This window comes from Mesoplodon bidens, assembly GCF_964165515.1.
Source record: "Mesoplodon bidens genome assembly, chromosome: 2".
Lineage (NCBI taxonomy): Eukaryota > Metazoa > Chordata > Mammalia > Artiodactyla > Ziphiidae > Mesoplodon > Mesoplodon bidens.
Window position 1 is genome coordinate 91,988,978 of NC_138177.1, and position 21,102 is coordinate 92,010,079.

Sequence of the window (21,102 nt, forward strand, 5' to 3'; positions counted from 1 at the left end):
CCCAAAGTCTCCCACTTGCATTGTTTTTTGTATTTTAATTTAAGCGAAAAATGAAATTTGAGGTATTTTTAGCAATTTGGGGGAGAACAGTGATCCTTGTGGGGCTAGGAGATTGCTAAGTCATTAGGGAAATGTGAATGTGTTCTTTATTCAGGTTTATGTTCAAAGAAGCTGGTACAATGTCTGGCACTTTGCACTGACCCAGTGAAGAGCTGAGTGAGTAATGGGAGCCCAGCTGCTCCATGACAAGGTTCCTGTCAAGGCCTTGTTGAGCCTGAGTTGAGTGTTGAAAGCCCATCAGCAGAGGCTGTTTTTCCAAACAAGGAGCATCCCTCAGGCTGACCTTTCCAATTCTAGAGAAAGTGGGAGAGGGGTGAGGTTCAGTGGGATTATGTGTAGGGAACATTTACATTCAAAGATCCCATATTTTATATTCTTGTAGGAGTTTTTTTAAAGAACATATTCAAACCCACTCACTCATTTATATTAAAAGTTAATTGTCAAGCAAATAATATTTCAAATTTAGACATCCTACTCATTCCTAATTATAGCTGTCAGAGTGGCAGGGCTTTGTGAACTAGCTAGCAAACATGGAAAAGGCTTCCTAGTAAATCAATAAAGTGGAACACTTTTAGAAATATGTGATTAATTATTTAGCACAAGGAAACACTATACAGCTTGTACTGTGTCTATGTACAATTGCACAGATTCTTTTCTTTCTAATAGAAAGCTAATTGTTCTTTATAAGTACCTAGGATACAAATCATTTGATTTTCTAAGTGGTATGTCAAACTAACTTACATTGTCAGTGTCTGCTTGTGAATATATTGCAAATATGGCTGTGGAAATAAATGGAGTGGAGCATTCATAACCTTCTTTATAATACCTCAAAGGCATCTATTATGCAGGCAAACATTTCAGCTTAACAGTGTTGTCCTTTAATAAAGAAGCTTGTTAAAATATAGCCTATTCAGAATATGCTGCTCATTCAGTAGTGATTTCTGACAGTTTGTAGTAGAATGCAGGGAATTGTGACGATGATTTATTGCAAGTTATTAAAGTAATCGCAAATGTGGCATCAATTAAATTAATTATTTTCTTAAAATTTCAACATAGAAGAGAAAAAGATGTAGACACAGTAATGTGTAACATTGTGGATAATATCATAGGTTGTGTAAGAAAACTTTCTCGTTTCAATTTCTGCCCTTATCATCTATTAACTGGGTGAGTTGGTCCATTTACTAATGTGTCTGGGCTGTAGTTTCCTCAGTTGGAATATGGGTCTAATAATAATAACTGTACTCATTGGATGGATCAGATGTGACAATGCATGTAAAGTGCTTAGATAGTGCCAAGCACGTAGTAAACAATTATTCTTGTTATTATTGCTTCAAAATTAAGCCAAGAATTGGGTGTATTTTCTGCATTTTCAAAAAATATTTAGTAGTCATTTGAGAACCAGTGGTTCATGTCAGCCTTTATGAATATTCACAATAAATACCACAAAACACTACTCTGTTGTATAATGAAACACTCGCACATGTGGGGATGCTTTGTTGTTGTTGTTTTTCTGAAGAAGTTTATATTATGAGAACATCTTATACTTCCACCTATTAGTCCTTATATGGGTCTTTGTCCTTGGATGAAATCCCTTGCTGATAAAAGGCTAATACTTTAGCTATATAAAAAATACAGCTCTCCAGCAAACTCCTCTCTCTGGAAGATGGCTCAGCACCAGGAAATAAACAGGTCACTCTAAGCAGAAAAATAGATGTCACAAAATCTATGTCTCAAATTCTCACATTTTACTTCTAGAGGTATATTTCAGGCCTTTTCTCAAAGTTTATTTGTCCTTATTTCATACATAGTTCTTTAAGAAAAAGTCATTGTCTGTATTCCTGCAAAGGAAACTAGGAAGCAATAAATTAGGAATAGGAAGAATAATCATATATATCATCAAGAATTTAGCACATGGCTTGATGACAACAAAGGAGATAGAAAATTTACAAAAACAGAAGTGATATAAAAGAATAAGTCTTAGACCTTTGGGGGCTACTTTGTATTGAGACAGACATTTGTACCTCAATAGATTCTGATGAAGTCCAAGAATGTAATAATATAGAATAATAATTGGTATTTATAAATGGTCTAAGTCATCAAGAAATAATTGGATCTGTTTAGGTTACTCTATTTAAGGAGATAAAGTATGTAATATATCAGAAATATCAAAGTGGTGCCCTGCAGGAAGAATCTGGCTGGTGAATGTTTAGGTACATCAGTTAATTTGAAACAATTGAATTACTTGACAATATTTAAAAATCAGAAACTTTCACTTAAAATTGGCATCTATCAATTTCTTGGAAAAATTAGAAAATGTAGTGATACTGAACCCATATTCTCACTTTTCAATCATCAACTGTATGACAACTCTCATATATTACCAGTGGGATTAATAATATGGTCACCACTCTGGAAAACTGAAATTGTATCATAAAGTTAACCATAAATCTAAAATATGGGCCAGAAATTCCACTCCTAATTTAACCAAGAGGAATAAATGTATGCATCCAGAACAAGATTTATCTAAGAATGGTCATATGGTCATATTAACCATAATAACTTCAAACTGGAAACAACTCAAACGCCCATCAACAGGATGTACTAACAAACTGTGGTAGAGCCATACAATGGAATCTACTCAACAACAATAAAAATAAAAACAAATACTGATGTGTAACAACATGGATGGGTCTCAAAAACACTACACAGAGCAAAAAAGGACAAGCATAAAAAGTACATCCTACATGATTCCAGATATAGTGTTGTTAAATGATCTTAAAAAAATTAACTTATGATGTTAGAAATCAGAATAGTGATTGTCTTTGGGGGGAGTGGCAGAGAAATTGACTGGAAAGGAAAATTTATGGGCTGATGCAAATATTATTTATTTTGAATTTGGTCATGTTTATATACATTGCTAATATTGAGCTATGTACTTATGATCTATGCATTTTACTGTATACACCTCATGCTTCAACAAATACTATTAGCATAAAAACGAGCAAAGCAAACAAATAATTGGAGCTAAATATATGCCATCTCCTTTAGCCATACTCTACCTGCATGGCTCTTGCAGGTATTATATTTGCAATTCTTAAGTTTATTTTTATTTATTTATTTCTTAAAGGAGTACATTTTAGCTATCTGGAAAACTCAGCTGTTCAGAATATCGAATTCCTTCAAGGTTCTAGAGAGCTGCAATTTTTAACTCATTTTTTCTTGTGTGTTTTGCACAACATCATTTTCTGAACTTGCTTTACTGTGGGTGTTTCATTTGGGTACCTGTCCTTATACATCAAGTGATTAACTATTAGCACTCATAACACTTCAAACATTTCAAATAAATGGAAGCACTGCTTGATACAGCAGGTAGCAAGCCTATGGTGAAATAATGAAACTCATTACCCTGAGGATTTATATAGATTCAAAATAATAATAAAATAGCTGCATACCAGCAAATAAAATTATGTATTTCAAATCTTAGATTTTAAATCATAGCTCATAGATCCATAACAATTTTCTAAAAGAAGCTATGGGTGATTTCAAGTGAATGACAATGAGGTCAACCAGTTCTCTTTCATAATACAGTTTTTGTTATATCTATCAGGGACTAGATTCCAAGCTGAATGGATTAAATATCTGACCAAGTATGGAATTTTAATATTAAACTAACTCAGTCTCTACCAGAACAAAGAATTTCTTGGTAAAACCGTAACTCTTTGTGTTTTTCAAAAATTTAATATTATGCACCTACTCAAATACAGATAAGCCTCCTTATCTGTCAAATTCATTTACATTCAGAGCATGCCGTTGTTAAAGCTTTATAAAAGAAGAATCTATTCAAGGTCAACTACTATACTTGATATCAAGCATTAAAAGTAGTTTATGAGCAACATATGTTATTAATTAATAATGCACACAGTTATGTGTTGAGATTAAGCAATATTTATGCATGTAAGTATGACTCATTCTTTTCTTAATGATCTATGAGACAGAATTTTTATGTAACAGAAATTTCCAGGTATCTAATCAACCAGAAGGTATTACATTTTCATCATGAGGCAGAGATGTTTCAAATTTAATGACAACTCATTGACCTATAATAGTGATTTCAGGTTTGATTTGCATAGTCATCTCCACCGAGTTGAAGCTGACTACTAATTAGAAGAATTCCAAGTCTGGAGATATAAATAGACTGTAATAGTGGGCTTTTTATGTTTTCCAGGTTTTTTTCTTAATGCCCCAAATTAGGAGATGTTACTATGAAGTCACATTGCCATCTGGTCATATATGGCCTCACTTATGAGTTAACCATGCTTATGTAGATCTACAACATCCCTGCATCCCCAGAATGTTATAGGAGGTTTCTACCTGATGCTCATGTTCCCAGGCACCCCTTGCTCAGCACTGCCCACGTGCAATAGATTCATCCACATCAAAGGCCATTTTCACAAGTTGTCCTGATACTCAAGATGTTTCTAATGTCAGAAAACAGTAAAAACCTCTTCTAAGAGAACAGAAGTAGATTCCATGTCAAGATCTATCATGATACAGCTATGCAACCTTATTTTAACTTTTAGGTCATTAAAAAAAATTTTTTTTTCGTGGGCCTCTCACTGTTGCGGCCTCTCCCGTTGCGGAGCACAGGCTCCGGATGCACAGGCTCAGCAGCCATGGCTCACGTGCCCAGCCGCTCCAAGGCATGTGGGATCTTCCTGGACCAGGGCACGAACCCATGTCCCCTGCATCGGCAGGCGGACTCTCAACCACTGCGCCACCAGGGAAGCCCCATTTTAACTTTTTGACCTTATTTTTCTCAGGTAAATTGATATATTAAGTACTCCTTGCTATCCCTATTTCATTTGTTCCACAGTAAACAGTATAATCAACTTTGGCTGCACATAATGAACACCTAGGAAACACTGAAAATCTACCAATATCTGTAACTGAGACATTGATATAGTATTTAAATCTCCACAAGTGATTCTTATGTGCAGTCAAGACTGAGGAATAATGATGTTGAAGGAAATCATAGAAAAGTCTTCTGAAGTGATAAATTCTCTTAAAAATTTTCAGCATTTTTATCAAATCAACTCTAAACTGCTGTCTTCCAGATTCATTATCTGTCATATTGCCTCTCTATCCAGAGTTTCTCCCTGACAATTGGTTCTTTTTGTGTCACCATGTCCCAAATGGGCCCAATTCTACATAGCACTTATTATTATCATTAAATGTTTTAAATTAAATTTATTAAACATTATAAAATTTAAAAAATAATCTATCTCTTACAACCTCTGAAACAACCCTAAGATGTTCATGCCTATTATCTCCTCAACTGTGACTCAAAACTCATTTCTTCCCACTATGTTGTACACACTCAGGAGTTCCATCTCCCCTAAACATACAAAGAAACAATTATAACATCAAATTATCATTATATATTACTTTGTCATTATCTAGTTGCCTTATGTGTGCAAGTTTTCCTCTTCTTTTTTTTTTTTTTTTTTTTTTTGCGGTACGCAGGCCTCTCACTGTTGTGTAGGCTCCGGACGTGCAGGCTCAGCGGCCATGGCTCACGGGCCCAGCCGCTCTGCGGTATGTGGGATCTTCCCGGACTGGGGCACGAACCTGTGTCCCCTGCATTGGCAGGTGGACTCTCAACCACTGCGCCACCAGGGAAGCCCAGTTTTCCTCTTCTTAAAGCTATAAATTCCTTGAAGGAGTTACCATGTCTCAGATGTGTTTTGTTTTTCTCTTTCATATATTGTCTACAGGGTATTATTTTTTTCATGATTAAATTTGAACTCTAGAAGAAATATTTTCTTTGAAAAATGTCATAGACACACTTCCACTCTTTCCCTTTAAAATATTCATGGCATGGACTTCGCTGGTGGCACAGTGGTTAAGAATCACCTGCCAATGCAGGGGACATGGGGTTGATTCCTGGTTTGGGAAAATCCCACATCCCACGGAGCAACAAAGACCGTGCACCACAACTACTGAAGCCCACATGCCCTAGAGCCCATGCTCCGCAACAAGAGAAGCCACCGCAATGAGAAGCCCACACATCACAACGAAGAGTAGCACCCACTCGCTGCAACTAGAGAAAGCCTGCGCAGCAACAAAGACCCAATGCAGCCAAAAATAAATAAAATTTAAAAAAAATCATGGCAATGTGGACACTTGTGATGGCTTCTATTCTTTCTTTAAAAGACCACCAACCAGTGTGAGCAATGATTTCCCTTTGGTACCAGTAGAGCTAATTTGAATCTGTGACCAAGTGGTGAAAATTTGTGGGTAATTTATTACTTCTAGAAGGGATACTTCTGTTATAGCCACCAAATATGAGAAGAAATTAAGGTGGTCAAAGACGTGCATCCTTTAGGTTTTTTGTTGTTACAATACAAAATTCTAAAAAAAAGGAAAAGTCACCTTGTCTCTCTCCATGAGACCCAGAATGTACATATATGTTGATACCTTAAAAAAATGTCTGGGTCTATGAGTATTCAGAGACTTGATGGATGGATCATCTCTCAGGATCTCTAATCCTCCATCATTAGGGCTGAGTGAAGGGCTTTTCAGAAGAGGTGATGACATAGGTAGTATCTAATCAAAAAATGCAAATTCAAAGAAGCCAGCCTGCTTGTTCCTGTGTTGTGATAATATGGGTTGAAAAAGATAATGGTGGCATGTTTTTCTGGCTTCACCTTGGCAGACATAAATGCCCCAGCACTGTATGTGCTAATTCAGACATGAGATAGAGAGGCAAATCAGCTTAGATATGGGACAGCTTCACTGCAGCTGGTTGTAGATACACATCCTTTTTTTTTTACCCTTGGGATTTCACAAGGAAAACACATTGTAGGGTGGATTGTAATGCAAGAAAACTATGTTTATTAGCAATTGACAGCTGTAGGTTTCTGTCATCTTCAAGAAGGAAAGATGCCTGGTAATAAAGGAGCTCACCCATAAATCTGTATATGATGGGAGAGACATTCTGTTAGAATTCTGTACATATGGGATCATTTCAGCACATAGCAGGCAGAAGTTCTCCTTCTGACTCTTTCTCTTAGAGTTCCAATCTAAGGGCTTCAGAATTTTGTGTAATATTTAAAAAGTTAATTACATGCTGTGACTATAAAGATAATGCAATTACTTGGCATCATCAAAATGTGCTCCTCTCCTGCAATGTTGGTGAAGCTGCTTTAAGCCACTTATACCCATTCACAAGTTTCCCCAGTAATCAAAAGCAGACAACTTCTGAAATTACTATTTGGAATTACAGTTAACATCTGGAATGGAAAAGGGGAGTGACTAACTCACCTGCTTGACACTTGAGACACTTAAACTTCTTTTTATCTTTTAAGGCCAAACTTATTGAAGGAGGGGGGGGTCTATTTATTGCCTCCATTTCCTACTAACTAATGATTTATTTCACCAACCCAGTGAGATTGCTCATTGAAATGGCTTCAGATGACCTCTTCATTTGTCATATTCAACGGTCCTTTCTTGGTCTTCATTTTTCTTGGTGGTTTGGTACATTTAACACATTTGATCACTTCCTTTATCACAACACTGTTCCTCTGGCTTTTATGACAATACTATATCTGAAGTTTATATTTTTACTTATTTTCTGTTTCTTATTCAGATTTATTTTCTTCATTCTCTAGAAGAATGGAATAAGAATATGATAGTTTGCTCTACCTTTTCTCTGATCTCTTTACATCTCCTTCAAATATTTTATCCATTCACATCCCCAACCAACATTGTTAAGAGAACAGAAAAGAAAGAAAATCACAAATCTCCCATGGAATTTATCTGCTGAATTTTCACTTGAATGTTTGAATGCATATAAGATAAGAACAGGATCTCTTCTGAAAGTCTGCATTTTCACATTCAATAAGTTCTAATTCTAACGATTTTTTCTTTGCAATCTTTGTCAAATCTTTCTATTCTCATTGACTCTAGTCTAATCATGAATCTCTTCCTATCATTTTTGAGTCATTGCAGTAGCATTCCATAAGAAAAGTTTAGTCCCAGTGTGCATTCATTTCTTCTGATTATGATTATCTTAATAATATTTCTAAAATATATATTGTATCACATTATGTCCTTGTTCACAGCCATCAATATCTTACCTTTGCTCAGTGTAAGTTCCATGAAGATAGAAATTTTATTCATTTTATGTATTATTATATCCTCAGTTATTAGGTGACTGTCTGACACATAATAAGTTTTTATTTTATTTTATTTTATTTTATATTATTTTATTTATTAGTTTCTGCTTTATAACAAAGTAAATCAGTCATACATATACATCTGTTCCCACATCCCTTCGCTCTTGTGTCTCCCTCCCTCACACCCTCCCTATCCCACCCCTCCAGGTGGTCACAAAGCACCGAGCTGATCTCCCTGTGCTATGCGGCTGCTTCCCACTAGCTATCTACCTTACGTTTGGTAGTGTATATATTTCCATACCTCTCTTTCGCTTTGTCACAGCTTACGCTTCCCCCTCCCCATATCCTCAAGTCCATTCTCTAGTAGGTCTGTGTCTTTATTCTCGTTTTGCCCCTAGGTTCTTCATGACATTTTTTTTTTCTTAAATTCCATATATATGTGTTAGCATACGGTATTTGTCTTTCTCTTTCTGACTTACTTCACTCTGTATGACAGACTCTAGGTCTATCCACCTCATTACAAATAGCTGTTTCGTTTCTTTTTATGGCTGAGTAATATTCCATTGTATATATGTGTCACATCTTCTTTATCCATTCATCCAATGATGGACACTTAGGTTGTTTCCATCTCTGGGCTATTGTTAATAGAGCTGCTATGAACATTTTGGTACATGTCTCTTTTTGAATTATGGTTTTCTCAGGGTATATGCCTAGTAGTGGGATTGCTGGGTCATATGGTAGTTTTATTTTTCATTTTTTTAGGAACCTCCATACTGTTCTCCATAGTGGCTGTACCAATTCACATTCCCACCAGCAGTGCAAGAGTGTTCCCTTTTCTCCACACCCTCTCCAGCATTTATTGTTTCTAGATTTCTTGATGATGGCCATTCTGAATGGTGTGAGATGATATCTCATTGTAGTTTTGATGTGCATTTCTCTAATGATTAATGACATTGAGCATGCTTTCATGTGTTTGTTGGCAGTCTGTATATATTCTTTGGAGAAATGCCTATTTAAGTCTTCTGCCCATTTTTGGATTGGGTTGTTTGATTTTTTGCTATTGAGCTGCATGAGCTGCTTATAAATTTTGGAGATTACTCCTTTGTCAGTTGCTTCATTTGCAAATATTTTCTCCCATTCTGAGGGTTGTCTTTTGGTCTTGTTTATGGTTTCCTTTGCTGTGCAGAAGCTTTGAAGTTTCATTAGGTCCCATTTCTTTAACTTTGTTTTTATTTCCATTTCTCTAGGTGGTGGGTCCAAAAGGATCTTGCTGTGATTTATGTCATAGAGTGTTCTGCCTATGTTTTCCTCTAAGAGTTTGATAGTGTCTGGCCTTACATTTAGGTCTTTAATCCATTTTGAGCTTATTTTTGTGTATGGTGTTAGGGAATGATCTAATCTCATACTTTTACATATCCCTGTCCAGTTTTCCCAGCACCACTTATTGAAGAGACTGTCCTTTCTCCACTGTACATTCCTGGCTCCTTTATCAAAGACAAGTTGACCATATGTGCATGGGTTTATCTCTGGGCTTTCTATTCTGTTTCATTGATCTATCTTTCTGTTTTTGTGCCAGTAACACACTGTCTTGATTACTGTAGCTTTGTAGTATAGTCTGAAGTCAGGGAGCCTGATTCCTCCAGCTCCATTTTTTGTTCTCAAGATTGCTTTGGCTATTTGGGGTCTTTTGTGTTTCCATACAAATTGTGAATTTTTTTGCTCTAGTTCTGTGAAAAATGCCAGTGGTAGTTTGATAGGGATTGCATTGAATCTGTAGATTGCTTTGGGTAGTAGAGTCATTTTCACAATATTGATTCTTCCAATCCAGGAGCATGGTATATCTCTCCATCTATTTGTATCATCTTTAATTTCTTTCATCAGTGTCTTATAATTTTCTGCATACAGGTCTTTTGTCTCCTTAGGTAGGTTTATTCCTAGGTATTTATTCTTTTTGTTGCAATGGTAAATGGGAGTGTTTTCTTGATTTCATTTTCAGATTTTGCATCATTAGTGTACAGGAATGCCAGAGATTTCTGTGCATTAATTTTGTATCCTGCTGCTTTACCAAATTCATTGATTAGCTCTAGTAGTTTTCTGGTAGCATCTTTAGGATTCTCTATGTATAGTATCATGTCATCTGCAAACAGTGACAGCTTTACTTCTTCTTTTCCAATTTGAATTCCTTTTATTTCCTTTTCTTCTCTGATTGCTGTGGCTAAAGCTTCCAAAACTATGTTGTATAATAGTGGTGAGAGTGGGCAGCCTTGTCTTGTTCCTGATCTTAGTGGAAATGGTTTCAGTTTTTCACCATTGAGGACGATGTTGGCTGTGGGTTTGTCATATATGGCCTTTATTATGTTGAGGAAAGTTCCCTCTATGCCTACTTTCTGCAGGGTTTTTATCATAAATGGGTGTTGAATTTTGTCGAAAGCTTTCTCTGCATCTATTGAGGTGATCATATGGTTATTCTTCTTCAATTTCTTAATATGCTGTATCACATTGATTGATTTGCATATATTGAAGAATCCTTGCACCCTAGAATAAACCCCACTTGATCATGGTGTATGATCCTTTTAATGTGCTGTTGGATTCTGTTTGCTCGTATTTTGTTGAGGATTTTTGCATCTATGTTCATCAGTGATATTGGCCTGTAATTTTCTTTCTTTGTGACATCCTTACCTAGTTTTGGTATCAAGATGATGGTGGCCTCATAGAATGAGTTTGGGAGTGCTCCTACCTTTGCTATATTTTGGAAGAGTTTGAGAAGGATAGGTGTTAGCTCTTCTCTAAATGTTTGATAGAATTCGACTGTGAAGCCACCTGGTCCTGGGCTTTTGTTTGTTGGAAGATTTTTTATCACAGTTTCAATTTCAGTGCTTGTGATTGGTCTATTCATATTTTAATTTATTCCTGATTCAGTCTTGGCAGGTTGTGCATTTCTAAGAATTTGTCCATTTCTTCCAGGTTGTCCATTTTATTGGCATAGAGTTGCTTGTAGTAATCTCTCATGATCTTGTGTATTTCTGCAGTGTCAGTTGTTACTTCTCCTTTTTCATTTCTAATTCTATTGATTTGAGTCTTCTCCCTTTTTTTCTTGATGAGTCTCGCTAATGGTTTATCAATTTTGTTTATCTTCTCAAAGAACCAGCTTTTAGTTTTATTGATCTTTGCTATCATTTCCTTCATTTCTTTTTCATTTATTTCTGATCTGAATTTTATGATTTCTTTCCTTCTGCTAACTTTGGGGGTTTTTGTTCTTCTTTTTCTAATTGCTTTAGGTGCAGGTTCAGCTTGTTTACTCGAGATGTTTCCTGTTTCTTAAGGTGGGATTGTATTGCTATAAACTTCCCTCTTAGAACTGCTTTTGCTGCATCCCATAGGTTTTGGGTCGTCGTGTCTCCATTGTCATTTGTTTCTAGGTATTTTTTTTATTTCCTCTTTGATTTCTTCAATGATCACTTCGTTATTGAGTAGTGTATTGTTTAGCCTCCATGTGTTTGTATTTTTTACAGATCTTTTCCTGTAATTGATGTCTAGTCTCATAGCATTGTGGTCGGAAAAGATACTTGATACAATTTCAATTTTCTTAAATTTACCAAGGCTTGATTTGTGACCCAAGATATGATCTATCCTGGAGAATGTTCCATGAGCACTTGAGAGAAATGTGTATTCTGTTGTGTTTGGATGGAATGTCCTATAAATATCAATTAAGTCCATCTTGTTTAATGTATCATTTAAAGCTTGTGTTTCCTTATTTATTTTCATTTTGGATGATCTGTCCATTGGTGAAAGTGGGGTGTTAAAGTCCCCTACTATGCGTGTGTTACTGTAAATTTCCCCTTTTATGGCTGTTAGTATTTGCCTTATGTATTGAGGTGCTCCTATGTTGGGTGCATAAATATTTACAATTTTTATATCTTCTTCTTGGTTTGATCCCTTTACCATTATATAGTGTCCTTCTTTGTCTCTTCTTTTTTTTTTTTTTTTTTTTTTTGCTGTACGTGGGCCTCTCACTGCTGTGGCCTCTCCCGTTGCGGAGCACAGGCTCCGGACACACAGGCTCCACGGCCATGGCTCGCGGGCCCAGCCGCTGCGCGGCATGTGGGATCTTCCGGGATAGGGGCACGAACCCGTGTCCCCTGCATCGGCAGGCGGACTCTCAACCACTGCGCCACCAGGGAAGCCCAAAGAATTTCTTTTTTTTTTTTTTTGTGGTACGCGGGCCTCTCACTGTTGTGGCCTCTCCCGTTGCAGAGCGCAGGCCCAGCGGCCACGGCTCACGAACCCAGCTGCTCCGCGGCATGTGGGATCTTCCCGGACCGGGGCACGAACCCGTGTCCCCTGCATCCGCAGGCGGACTCTCAACCACTGCGCCACCAGGGAAGCCCTGTCTCTTCTAATAGTCTTTATTTTAAAGTCTATTTTGTCTGATGTGAGTATTGCTACTCCGCTTTCTTTTGATTTCCATTTGCATGGAATATCTTTTTCCATCCCCTTACTTTCAATCTGTATGTGTCTCTAGGTCTGAAGTGGGCCTCTTGTAGACAGCATATATATGGGTCTTGTTTTTGTATCCATTCAGCCAATCTGTGTCTTTTGGTGGGAGCATCTAGTCCATTTACATTTAACGTAATTATTGATATGTATGTTCTTATTCCCATTACCTTAATTGTTTTGGGTTCATTATTGTAGGTATTTTCCTTCTGTTGTGTTTCTTGCCTGGAGAAGTTCCTTTAGCTTTTGTTGTAAAGCTGGTTTGGGGGTGCTGAACTCTCTCAGCTTTTGCTTGTCTGTAAACGTTTTAATTTCTCCATCAAATCTGAATGAGATGCTTGCTGGGTAGAGTAATCTTGGTTGCAGGTTTTTCTCCTTCGTCACTTTAATTATGTCCTGCCACTCCCTTCTGGCTTGTAGAGTTTCTGCTGAGAGATCAGCTGTTATCCTGATGGGGATTCCCTTGTGTGTTATTTGTTGTTTTTCCCTTGCTGCTTTTAATATGATTTCTTTGGGTTTAATTTTTGACAGTTTGATTAATATGTGTCTTGGCGTATTTCTCCTTCGATTTATTCTGTATGGGACTCTCTGTGCCTCCTGGACTTGATTAACTATTTCCTTTCCTATATTAGGGAAGTTTTCAACTATAATCTCTTGAAATATTTTCTCAGTCCCTTTCTTTTTCTCTTTTTCTTCTGGAATCCCTATAATTCGAATGTTGGTGTGTTTAATGTTGTACTAGAGGTCTCTGAGACTGTCCTCTGTTCTTTCATTCTTTTTTCTTTGTTTTGATCTGCATCAGTTATTTCCACTATTTTATCTTCCACCTCACTTATCCGTTCTTCTGCCTCAGTTATTCTGCTATTGATCCCATCTAGAGTATGTTTCATTTCATTTATTGTGTTTTTAATTGATGCTTGATTCATCTTTAGTTCTTCTAGGTCCTTGTTAACTGTTTCTTGCATTTTGTCTATTCTATTTCCAAGATTCTGGATCTTGGAAATAGAATATTGGATCATCCTTACTATCATTATTCTGAATTCCTTTTCAGGTAGACTGTCTATTACCTCTTCATTTGTTAGGTCTGGTAGGTTTTTATCTTGCTCCTTCACCTGCTGTGTGTTTTTCTGTCTTCTCATTTTGCTTATCTTACTGTGTTTGGGATCTCCTTTTTGCAAGCTGCAGGTCGTAGTTTCCGTTGTTTTTGGTGTCTGTCCCCAGTGGCTAAGGTTGTTTCAGTAGGTTGTGTAGGCTTCCTGGTGGGGGGGACTAGTGCCTATGTTCTGGTGATTGAGGCTCGATCTTGTCTTTCTGGTGGACAGGTCCACATCTGTTGGTGTGTTTTGGTGTGCCTGTGGCCTTATTATGTTTTTAGGCAGCCTGTCTGCTAATGGGTGGGGTTGTGTTCCTGTCTTGCTAGTTGCTTGGCATAGGGTGACCAGCACTGTAGCTTGCTGGTCGTTGAGTGAAGCTGGGTGCTGGTGTTGAGATGGACATCTCTGGGAGATTTTCGCTGCTTTTTATTATGTGGAGCTGGGAGGTCTCTTGTGGACCCGTGTCCTGAAGTTGGCTCTCCCACTTCAGAGGCACAACACTGACTCCTGGCTGCAGCACCAAGAGCCTTTCATCTACCCGGCTCAGAATAAAAGGAAGAAAAAGTAGAAAGAAAGAATTAGTAGAAGAAAGAAAGAGAGAGAGAAAGAAAGGAAGAAGGACAGAAAGGAAGGAAGGAAGAAAGAAAGAAAGGAGGGAGGGAGGGAGGAAGGATGGAAAGAAAGACAGGAGGGAGGGAGGGAGGAATGAAAGAAAAAGAAAGAGTGAAAGAAAGAAAGAAAGAAAGACAGGAAGGAGGGAGGGAGGAAGGAAAGAAAGAAAGAAAGAAAGGGGCAGAGGGAGGGAGGGAAGAAGGGAAGGTAGGAAAAAAAGAAAGAGAGAAGATAAAGTAAAATAGAATAAAGTATAAAATATAGTAGCGTTCTTAAAAATAAAAAAGTAATTATTAAAAAAAAAAAACGGATGGATAGAACCCTGGGACCTATGGTGGAAGCAAAGCTATACAGAGAAAATCTCACAGAGAAGCATACACATACACATTCACAAAAAGAGAACAGGGAGGAAAAAATCGAAAATCTTGCTCTCAAAGTCCACCTCCTCAATTTGGGATAATTCATTGTAAAAATAGGAAAAGGGGAAAAAGTCTGAAATCTTGTTCTCAAAGACCACCTCCTTAATTTGGGATAATTCGTTGTAAAAAGAGGAAAAGGGGAAAAAACTTAAATCTTGTCCTCAAAGTCCACCTCCTCAATTTGGGATGATTCCATTCATGCACTCCACAGACGTAGGGAACATCAAGCGGACCGTGGAGCTTTAATCCGCTGCCTCCGAGGCTGCACAGAGAGATTTCCCTGTCTCTTCTCTGCTCTCACAGCTCCCGGGTCTCAGCCTTGTACCTGGCCCCGCCTCTGCGCATAGGTTGCCGTAGGGCGTCCGTTCTTCGCTCAGACAGGACGGGTTTAAAGGAGCCGCTGATTCGGGGGCTCTGGCTCACTCAGGCCGAGGGGAGGGAGGGGCACTCAGTGCGGGGCGGGCCTGCGGCGGCAGAGGCCGGCATGACGTTGCACCAGCCCGAGGCACTCCGTGCACTTTCCCGGGGAAGCCATCCCTGGGTCCCCGGACGCCGGCAGTGGCGGGGTGCACAGACTCCCCGGAAGGGGGGTGGACAGTGACCTGCGCCCGCACACAGGCCTTGTGGCGGCGGCAGCAGCAGCAGCCCCAGTGTCCCACGCCCGTCTCCGAGGTCCGCGCCTTTAGACGCGGCTCGCGCCCATCCCTGGAGCGTCTTTAAGCAGCGCTCTTAATGCCCTCTCCTTGCGCACCAGGGAACCAGGTATGTGGGGAGTTTCTTGCCTTTTGGGGGGTCTGAGGTCTTCTGTCAGCGTTCAGTAGGTGTTCTTTGGGAGTTGTCCCACGTGTAGTTGAATTTCTGATGTATCTGTGGGGAGGAAGGTGATCTCCGCGTCTTACTCTTCCACCATCTTCTTCCGTCTCCATAATAAGTTTTTAATACAATTATTGAATGAATAATAAGGAATCCATTCTAAATGTAGCCTGAATTCAATATTTTCCACCATTTGACACCGATCCACTTCTTTAGACCTATCTCTTTTACTCTTTTGTGAATCTCAAGTTCCAGACAGGTTAATCTACTTCTTACTTCTGCCTTCTAAATCTTGTTTTACTTAAAATTCTAAAGTCTGACTTCATTAATCTCATCTGAATACTGCAGCTCATTTTTACATTCACTGAATACTTTCACTATGCATGCACTTTGCTATGTGCTTTCCATAGGTTATCATTTACCTTTCACAACCACACTGTGAGATAGGTATCATTTTCTCCTATTTTACAACTGAGGACATGGCAGCTTTGAGAAGTGAAGTCACATAGCAGTTAAATTGCAGAGCTGAGATTTGAGGCTTGAATAGTCCAGCTCCAGAGCCTAGCCTCTCAGTTGCCATGACTTTCACATTCATGGCATTCTCCTCTGAACTCTTGGCATGTGAGGTCTGTATTGCTTACTTGACATTATTCATATTTCCTTTCAGGATTGTTTAATTTGTCATATATATTAACCTTATCTCTCAAGTGCAGAGACTTTGTCTCTCACCTCACCATTCATAGATCTGAATAGAGATATTAACAATGATACTGAAGTATCATAATCACCTTGTGGGATTTCTTTTGGATCAAAACACACACTTTGGTTCTGGTGAATGAAAACCTGAACATGTATTACTTATTGAGTGCTTTATACTAATATGAGCATTAAGTCCACTTAGTAAAATATATTTTCAGAACTGCAGTAGGTATAAAATAAGAACACCTATTTATTTATGTAAATAATTAAAAATAAATATCAGGCATGCCCCATTCCTACTCATTTAAGTCATTTTAATGATGCCTGAAATATAAAAGGAGGTTTTGTTAAAGGTCTCTAAGGAGAAAAGGGCAACACCACTAAATAAAGAAGCATGATCATGCTGGGGCAAACTTGAAAGGAGATGGCATTTATACAAAATGCAATTTACTTTGACAGTAATTTTCTGAGTTTCCCTGGTTATTATTGAAGATACATGTGTGTTTGAAAAAGAATGCTCCCTCTTTCCTCGCTAGCCAGCTGCTCTGTTTGATCCTGCAGTGAAGTCACCATCCTGTGTTAATGGCTTCACAGTTTGTTCCTGGAGAAAAAAATTATTATGATGTCACAAATTTGTCATTTTGACTTCACCGCAGGGTCAGGTTGGGGGAGAAAATGGGTTGTAAAGGATAAAATCTTTCAGGCAGAAACTTTTTTCTTTTCTCCTTGTAACAAGAAATAGGTGGTGTTAGGACAAGCACTTAAAATCAAGCAGATGAAAGGGTACATGACTATAAAGGTTCATAGGTATCATGTTAGAAGTAATCCATCTGAAATTCTCTTACTTTTAATGATGCCAGGATAACTTTTAGCTCTACATCCAGGCCAATCTTTTTCTTCATTTTTCTCTATACATCCTAAACTTCCCAGTTTCAAAATGGAGAGTTTCCTTTCCTGGAATTGCAGTTTTTTCAACGTTTTAAACTCTTTGAAGAATCACAATAGTATATTCTCTCTTTGCATAACTATCAAAGAGCTGCATTTTCCCAGCATCTTTAAATTAATGCACATGAACTTCAGCTTAAGATAGCAGGGTTGAGGCAATTCTTTTCCTTTCTCAAATCCATTGAAAACAATGACTAGAAATTTAAAAAAGAAGAAAAAAAGAACTAGCTAAAATGAAACAAAGGAATGGTGAAAACCTCAAACTACTAACTGTTCACCACCAAATCATGTAAAATCTGAGCCTAAACAGGGCAGGATGTTGAGAGCCAATGCACACCTCCTTGATCATTGACAGATATTGATTTTTCTTGAAAGTAAATGTTACAATCCAGAAAGGCATAGCCAATGATTCTTTGATTCAAGATGACAAGATCCAGGGAGTATAGTGGCTGCAGAAAAGCACAGAACCTCCCTGTAGAATATGTTTAATAGCATAGAATGACAGGGGAGGTGGCACAGAAGGAGAAATAAACAGGGACTCACTATTACTATTGACCGAAGCCTAGTGTTCTTTGCAAGGGTGAGTGCCAGAGGTGATGCAGGGAAAAAGAGGCAGCCGCACAGGGAATGCTTGACATAAAAGGATTTTCTATGAGTCACAGTGACTACTTGCACACAGAGGGGAGTCATGCACTCAGGACAAAGGAAATAACTGAATTGGTGTGAGAGTGTTTGAGACCACAAATTTCCATCGAGGTTCTAGACTTACCTATCCTATAGCTCATACTCCCCAATCCTCCTATAGACTATTTTTTAGCAGGTAGCTAGCCTCATTCAAACTTGAATAAAACTTAGAAACCAACCCATTAACTGTGGGAAAAAAGAGGAAATAGACATAAGCAAATGGTAGCAAAGTAAACATGTAGCATAAGAATTCTTATCTAAAAATACATAGGAAGAATTTAAATAAATAACTTTTCAAAGAAGTAAAATATATATATATATATATATATATATATATATATATATATAAGTGTGCAAATAAGAGACTATAAATAGAAGAAAGTTAAAAGCAAACTGTTAGTTCTTAGAAAAGAAATGTAAGGAACAAATAAAACATACTGGAAGTGAAGCCATATCATGAAGCAATTTAAAATATAATAGAAGTGGCTCAAAGCACAAAGATATAGTGGGTATAATGGGGAAAAACACACAAAATTAAATGGAAAATAACAAATATACAAAATAGTAATGAATAAGATAATAGAGAATGCAGAATATATCTAATTGATCTAACTGATTTAGTGTTCCTGAAGAAGAGACCAGAATGAAAAAAGCTTTCAAATATAAGAAAAATCCCTGAAAAAAAAAAAGAGAGGATTTCATTTACATATAAAAAAGGTATTTTGTGTCTTTGGAAAAGATGATACAGGATGATTGGTGCCAAATTTGATGATATTGCTGAATTTCAATATCAAAGAAATAATATATAAACAGCCCGGTAGAAAACAGGTTAAAAATCAGACTGTCCTCAATCTTTTTAAAGAGAACCCAAGAGCAAAAGACAATACATATGCTTTAAAAGTTCTGAGAAAAAGATGTTGTGGTCCAAGATTTTATACCCAGTCTAGTTGTCCTCTAAGTACAAAAGGCAGTTTGGCAGATCACCTTATGCATGGAAGAACTTAGGGAATGCAACAATGAAAAAAATCTTTTTTTTTTTTTTGAAAAACTACTGGCTGGATCTTGCTGGCCAGAAGGTGAATCAAGACAAACCTGAAGAATAGAGAAACGTGACAAAAAAAGAAAAGTAAGCTCTGAATTGGTTAAGATATAAAATTATGACTAAGGAGTGGTACTTATAGCTAAAGGACAGAATTTAAATGCTAACAAGTAGACAAGGGAGAAAAATAAAAATCATGAAAGATATAGGAAAGGAGATGGGAACATGTCTAAGACTAATTTATTCATCTATCATGAAGGAAAACCAATAGACTTGTGTAAATTTGAAATTTGAAGTTAGAAATATAATATTACAAATTTTAAAGTATTTTTTCCATTTTTATTAAAATAAGCAAGCTCTTTTAGGAACTAATACCACTTTGTTGAAGAAACATTTATGTAGATTCTAGCATTTTATTTCCACTTGTTTCTTTTTCTTAAATTCAAATGAAAATAATTTTATATTTGTATTAAAACAGCTTGTATGATGTGATTCTACTCTTCCAAATTTATTAATTGAAGGACTTATATCTATCTATATCTAGCTGGCTAAGAATCTAACCAGATAGGTCTCTTTAGATACCAAGTTATCTAGTATCCAGCTCTAATTCCATATATCCTTATTTGTTATCTTCCATCTATGTAAGAACATAAAGAGATGCCTGAAATTAATTTTACCTAAAGTTAATGATGATTCTTTTTGGTTTGGGAGATTTGGAGTAATATTTTATTTTCTATTTATCCTCTCATCAATACTTAACTTTTTATTTTTATCATAATTTTTGTTTTTCAAACCCCACACTAGATAAGAAAGCAGGGGAGTGTGTCATCACATTTTAAAAACATTCAAATAAGAAAATTTTTTATTCGGCTTGAATAAATGGCTTTTTTGAGTGTTAGTGATTGCAAATAGCACAATTTAAGAGTTTCTACATGTTGCTTTGGAAGTCTTCCTTCTTTTAAAAACTTACCCTTCTCTTGGTTTCAACCTCATTGCTCTATCTCTTCCTTGGGCTGCTTTTCCATGTCTTCATTTCTAGACTCCATATCACCTCTAGCTTATTTTCCTAAATGGAGAATTTCGCTAAGACCAGTCCTGGGTTCTTAGCTTTTCTCTATGCTTTTCTCTTCTCACCAAAGCCTTTCTAGAGCAATGACTCTCATCTCTGAGATGATGACCTAATCCAACTCTCCAGCCCTGTCTTCTCTCCTGAGCCCTGGTTTTCCTCTGTAGATGCTTGAAACTTTTCCTTTTAAGTTTCTGCCGTCCTCCCAAATTCAAGTTGGATAAAACCAACATCTTATTTCTTTAAAAACAAACAACATACACATATACAGACAAGTACATCAAAATAACAAGAACAACAACAAAACCTCATTCTTCCTTTCAAAAGTTTATTTTATTAAAGTCTGTTAACTGCCAAATGTTTCAAACCCAGCTGTCTAGTTTCTCACCTCCCACTCAGTTCTCATCCAACAATAATTTGGCGTTTATTCCTTCTCCTCTTCCTAAACTACTTTCATCAAGGCCACCAATGCCCTTCATATAATTAAATCCAATGGGAGGTCTTTTTAGGCTTCAACTTGTTTGTCCGCTAGGCAACTTTCAAAAATATTAACTACTTCGGGCAAGAAACAACCCCTTTCTTAATTCTCTCATACCACATGCTCCGCATTTTTTTTTCCCTAGCCATCAACTTCTTAGTCTCCTGGGCCAGCATATCCTCCTTTACTCCCCTTCTGAACATTGCAGATTTCTAGGCTTGCTCTAAGCCTTGTAAGCCTCTTACTGTAAATTTTCTTCCTAGTGGTTTTCATCCATATCTATGACTCATCTCTTTGCTAGGGACTTTTACATTTAGATCTGCAGCCTAGACTGTTCTTCTGAGTGTCTGACCTATATTTCTATCTTCTGATTCAACATTTCCAATTGGATGTCTCAAAGAAGTATCAAACTCAACTTGTCCAGAAATGAACTCATAAATTTCCCCTTCCAAACCTGGGCCCACACTGTTTCTGTTCTTAGGAATACTCTTTTCATCATTTGCCGAGTTAACATCACTTCCT

At 37.3% G+C, this 21,102-nt stretch overlaps 1 long non-coding RNA gene across 1 annotated transcript; it reads left to right on the top strand.

The window, feature by feature from the left end:
• The first annotated feature begins 14,297 nt into the window (after nt 1–14,297).
• Nucleotides 14,298–14,744, top strand: LOC308612366. The gene is made up of 2 exons (XR_014015103.1): nt 14,298–14,548; nt 14,595–14,744. It is a non-coding gene; the product is annotated as an uncharacterized lncRNA (long non-coding RNA).
• The last annotated feature ends 6,358 nt before the right edge of the window (nt 14,745–21,102 follow it).